Below are 6,000 nucleotides of genomic sequence, written 5' to 3'. Positions count from 1 at the left end.
TTATAATACAATGCTTACAGTATAAGTTCTCTTTAAATTCCTCCCTAACTCCAGATTGTTGCTCAGTTGGTCATACATGTATGTATCTTGTAATATTAGAATAGGTGCTTGTTCGTTAAAAATACCTACAGTATGAATTCTCAGATTGATACCCCTTATTCCCTCACTTCACATCTTGTTCCCATGAACATATATGTATGTGAGTACAAAAAAATTATACTGTAAATAGGGAATGATAGGCTGTACATTGTGGGCCGTAATCTAAAGCTTTTTTTATATAAATAGTTGTGTTAATAAGCTTTAAATATTGAAATCCTTATAGAATATGACTTCTGATCCAGTTCTGATCTTTGTATTAATGCATTCACTTTTAAAGTTTGAAGACTCTTTTAAATTCAGATGTCAGTCTTCTGACACCAGTGCAGCATTCTGTCTAGTTTGAAGATACTGAATATGAGACTTAATGACTTGTGAAATTGTCTTTTCCTTGCAGTACATAGATGTACTCCAGGATAATCATTAGTAATGGGTATTATGATGAGTGACTACCATAGACATGTATCACGGTAGTGCTGTGAAATGTTGATGAAAAAGTGAAAGGTCTTGTGATGTGTTGAGTGAAAATAGGCTTTGTGTTTTGAGGATATTGGGCCTCTGGCACAATGTTTTTGACAAATATTTCCATCTGTGCCATGTGAGAAGCATCTGTTGGATTCCTGACAGCTCACAGAGGCTGTCTAAACATTCACACTATAATAGTACTGCTCCAACAGTTTCAGTTTACTGTCTTATGAATATGAACACATTGTCAAAGGGCCATTGTCATTCTCATGAGTACATTTTAAAGAAAGGGGACTTGTCTTGCTTTTATGAAACAATTTTGATTCAAATGTTCTGAGAGGACAGCAAGGACATAACATTTATAGGAATACAATGGATGAGACAGGCTCTGCAGCCAGGCGGCTGGCAATTATCAATTCTACATCATCTCATGAGACCTTGTTCTTCCATATATATGGAAGAGCAGATGGTGGAAGCCTCTCATCCTTCCTTCTCATTGCAATCTGTTCAGAGAAGATGAACAAGATAATCCAAAAAGACTGTGACTTTACAAAAGCCATTAGCAGATATAGGCTCTCAGGATCTGCAGAAGAAAAGCTTATTTTGGTTAATTAGGTAGTGTTTACAGAGCTATGCTGCTGCTGGTTGGTAGGGTTTTATCTTTTCTATAATGACAAGACAGTGTCTTGTTCCTGAGTGAAGGATGAGTACATGAGACTGAGAGAATCCATGACAACACCTCCTCCACCCATCCAGCTGTTTTCAGAGGAGCAGATGGTACACTTATAATTTTACAATATTCATAAATCATTATTAATTTAAATAAGTTAAATAATGTGTGCAAATAAGTAAGAGATCTTGTGAACAAATGACCAACAGTGTCTTTTTTTCTGGTGAGGACAGTCTATTATTATCATTATCATTTGAAACACTCTGATCTTCATAAACAATACAAAAGTATCCTTATCTGTATAACATTGTTATATAAAATACCTGTATTGGTGTCAGATTTCAAAATGTGATTATCATCATCCACTAGCAATAGATCCCATGTGGCTGGAAATCTGTTGCACTGCCTTACTTAATAGTTAAACATTTGACAAATACGCTTATTTGATTTTACTATTTCTTAAATTACAGACTGCCTTGTACCAAAAAAATCAAAGAAACTATTAATATCTATATACTTTATATAAAGATGGACGTAGCAAGGTGTGACATCACCCATTGGTTTGCATTAGAGCCAGTTTGAGAATAAAGTTGAGCTTCTGGTGGGCATCATCATTTCCATTTGGAGTCAGGACCTTCCAGATTAGGAGTGAGGGGTGTTGCCTTGGAAACATACCCCACTACCTCGGACCTAAGCTAACACTAGCTTACTAGGGACACCGAGTGTTGCACACTAATGTTAGCAACTTTAGCTAAATTGTGCTAACAGGGCAGGTATCATAAACAAGTAACGCTGAACTTAGTGAAATATTGCAACAGTAGTCCAACTCAGTGCGAGTCCCGGAGCCGGGAAGAGCAGCAGGTGAGCCAACTGTCAATCACAGCTGTCAATCAATGCCTGTCTTCAAAGTCTTCAAATCTTAACGAAGCGATAATTTCCAAAATGACTACCAGCACACTTATTAGATGGCCTGAATTTAGCAACTGAGACCATAATGACTTAGTATTTCTTTTTGAATGGGAATCAGTTGGAGCATCTAGCGGCTGTTGGTGGCACTTTAAATTACTTCTGTATTGGCTTCAGCCTCAAGCCATGGTAGTTGCCACATGTTATTATCATTTGAAAATCTCTTTATAAACAATACAACACTAGTATTAAATTGGTCCCATTTTATAAAATAGTTTTGTATGAAATTACAAAATGTTGATGTCACCCACCTTTAGGACGTGATCATATTTGGGGTGAAATCTGTTGTCCTGATTTACGTCACAAAACAGAGCTGCAGCTCTAAGATTCTCTGGCAGTAGCAGGTGTTGGAAGGAATGAGCAGCGTATCTGCCTGAATAAGAGTAAATCAGTATGGAAACTGTATGAATAAGTGAGTGGACTCACTAACAAATCCACTTACATTTCTTGTCTCATTTCTTGTTAATTATAACAAGCTATCAGAAATGCAACACAAAAAACCTTTAAATAATGTTACAATTCTCTGTGTGTATTAAATATGTGTGGTAATAAATGTGGGGACCAACTCTTAGTACTTCTCTGATGACTTGATATTTTCCCCTAACCATGATGGAGAGATTCATCACATTATGCAGAGAGATTGCTGCGGTCCTGGACTTTAATTGTGCACAGCAAAATATTCTCTTTTGGAAGATAATTACTATGACTACAGCAGAATGCAGTACAGTACTAAACAGGTTTCAATTGGCTAATTACATATGGTGCTTTATAAAGACTGATAATCACTAAATATGATTACAGCTTGTAAGCAGCTCATGTGAATGCTAATATGATTGTAATGGCTGTGTAATGATAAACAACAGCTGCTCAGGTTAAGAGATTGAGTTGGAAGGATATACACTTTGTTAGGAGACTCCAGAATCTATCAAAACAGCTTTTATGCACATTTCAATAGTGCAGCTCTGCTTTCAGAAAGACAGAATAGCTCATGGTAATAAGGTCAGAGAAAGCATACGAGCTATTGATTCTCTAATTTTGTTGTTATATATTTATGTCTTCAAGTAGGAAAACATTTATTATTGTTATTTCTTTTCACTTTCACTCTATTCACTCTCCTCACTGTCTCCCTCTCTTTCAAACATGGTGGGTGATGATGTAGACCTACTTCTTTCTCCCTGGTTGAGCCTGCAATTAGCTGCTTGCATCCAAAAGTCAACAGTTGGCTTTGGGTCAAAAGTCTCTGTGGTCACCTTAGACATGTAGATGTGCATCAGGGATGAGAGGCGAGAGTCTGACAGGCAGGATCTGTACTTGCTTTTTATTATATGAGATGTGAAAATCTCCTTTCACATGCAGCACTGCTCAAGGGTAGTTTAAGAGACAACAGCAGGAATCTCTGAATGTTGGAGTAACTATCTGGATTGCTTGTCTTCACTATGTTGACCAAGTCCAACACAGAGGAGGCTGCCAAAGGTTTTCCTGCTTGCTTTAAAAGCATCCATTGACAGTGGAGTCTCTGTCAACAGACAAGCTGGCCTCATATTTCTGAAGGATCTTACTAAGTGTTGTGATGCCAAGACTGTGCAGGTCTTGCATTTCTTGAGGACAAGCTGAAGGATCAAATATTAAAAATTGATCACATGACTTGAGGGATTCATATCAGCTTTCAGATGCATGAGTTCGACCTCTCAATACATCAACCTTGCCCCTGTCAGCATCAGCATTTGAAACAGTCTCTTTCCTGTACTTGCCTTCACTGTCAAGCACAACTGTCTGCTGTCCAATAGCGACCATGAACTCATCTTTGCATTCACCAATAGTTAAATTCTTTTGCTGGAACCTGAGGGAGGTGAACTGTAACATGTTTCCAGTGTCATGTGAGCATGTTGTCTAGGAAACACCAGAGACACTCTGTGCAGATATGTTTTAGGTCACTGTCATCACTTGTAGCCACTTGAATTTGAATGACAGGTAATAGCCTCCATATATTCAGTCTCTTGCCTCCATGCAGATCATCTAATATTGTGAAAATTTCCTAGTTTCACAAAGGCAATGCCATTTTCATCACATATCTTCTTTAGTTGTTCTGTTCTTTTTGCGCCCCCCCTTTCTGTAAAAGAAGTTTAGCAACATGTAAAACAGAGCGATTCATTGTCTCACAGTATGGAACCATGTGATCAATTGACTTGGCACAGTTCTTGAGGGTGTGGGCGGTAAACAGAATATGCACAAGGGAATCTCTGATCACCACCATTTGACACTATTTGGGAACGACCCCACTGTAAACTCCAATGTTGACTGCAGCTCCGTCTGTGCACACTGAGACCAACTTCATCTTCCACTCATCCCCTAAACCACAACCATGGTAGACTTGCACAAGGCCGTTCACTATTAATTAATCCAAGTAAAATCTGAGGTAAACTCTTTGTTGTTACAATGTACACAATTTCCTGCCTCACTTTTGTTACGCCTTCTGATCCATCAAAGAGTGCACCCCAAAATTCTTCTGCCTTCAATTTTTCACTCAATTCTCAACTGATTACCTGTGTGATGCTCTGCATGACGTGAGTCCCCTCTTCTCATGAATGATATCCCCTCCTGACATGAAATCCAAGCCTCTTGAAAAATCCAATATCCTCCTCATATGAATGCATAGGACATACATGCTTCACTTAATGAAAGGCCAACAGAAAAATATAACACAGTGCTTGACACTGTTCTTCATCAGTTTGTCCTGCCACCTGTGGAGAGGGCGACTGGACTTCTGATCCTGGCTGCGCCTGTTATCAATAGTTTGCACTTCTCGTGCTTTTCAAAAGCTGGATGACTGAATTTTTTTTTGTCCCCATAAAAAAGGTGCTGCTTTTATCTGTGAGATTTCTAACCCTAACCCTCTGCGGTCGTCATCTGTTTTGAGCCAGGCTACATCCTGCAGCCACTTCTCCATGAATACATTTTTTGATGTTCAGATTCAGTCTGGCATTTCTCTTAAGGTGGTGGAATACCAAAGTAATTACTTAATGTGGCTTGATTCTCTGACATTTTCATGAATGGAAGAAAATCCTAAAACCAGAGAAAAAATGTAAGCTAGTCGTAATGTAAGCAAGTCGTAATGTTAGCTAACTGTTTGCTGGAGCTAAAGGTTTAACCTTGCTAACTTGGAAAAAAAAACACATCCACTTCAATCAAGAATGAAGGCTAAAAGTTACATGATTAACAAATGATTATCAACATTAACACATTTGTCATAATGGCTATCTTACCAGTGATGCATAGAGAAAATCCTAATGTTTCACTAAATAACTGTGTCCGGAAAATGTTGGTACCCAAAAGTGCTTCTTTGTACATCTGCTGCACATCCTTAATTTTGACCATGCATGCGCACCAGTTATGCACACCCCTGATTATATACTTGTGGGCTCAGTGTACATGCACTACCACTAACATTTATAACTAATCATTGACATTTTCTAAGCTTGTTAACAGCAGTGTATTAAAGTTTTTAGAGGGATACGGCAATGTGGTTTTCACTCCTGTTCATCTGTAAGCATATATAAATTGCTAAAAACACAGCTTTGTAAGAATAGTCTCTTTATCACTATAGTGTAAAAGCTGTGACTTTGTGTATTCATCTGAGTAATTTTCACACATACTCATAACTAGTGAGCTGGAGCAAAGCCAAAAATAGTGCAGGTGCTGTATCCTCTCATACTGCTAAATAACATATTCAGAATTTTAATGAATGTACATTCATATTAATACCTTTCCTGAAGTCAGTGTTCCTGTCTGTTGATTCTTCTCAG

The sequence above is a fragment of the Thunnus maccoyii genome, chromosome 15 (assembly GCF_910596095.1).
Source record: "Thunnus maccoyii chromosome 15, fThuMac1.1, whole genome shotgun sequence".
Classification (NCBI taxonomy): Eukaryota; Metazoa; Chordata; class Actinopteri; order Scombriformes; family Scombridae; genus Thunnus; species Thunnus maccoyii.
The sequence above is the reverse complement of the archived record's forward strand: the minus strand, read 5'-3'. Positions refer to the sequence as shown.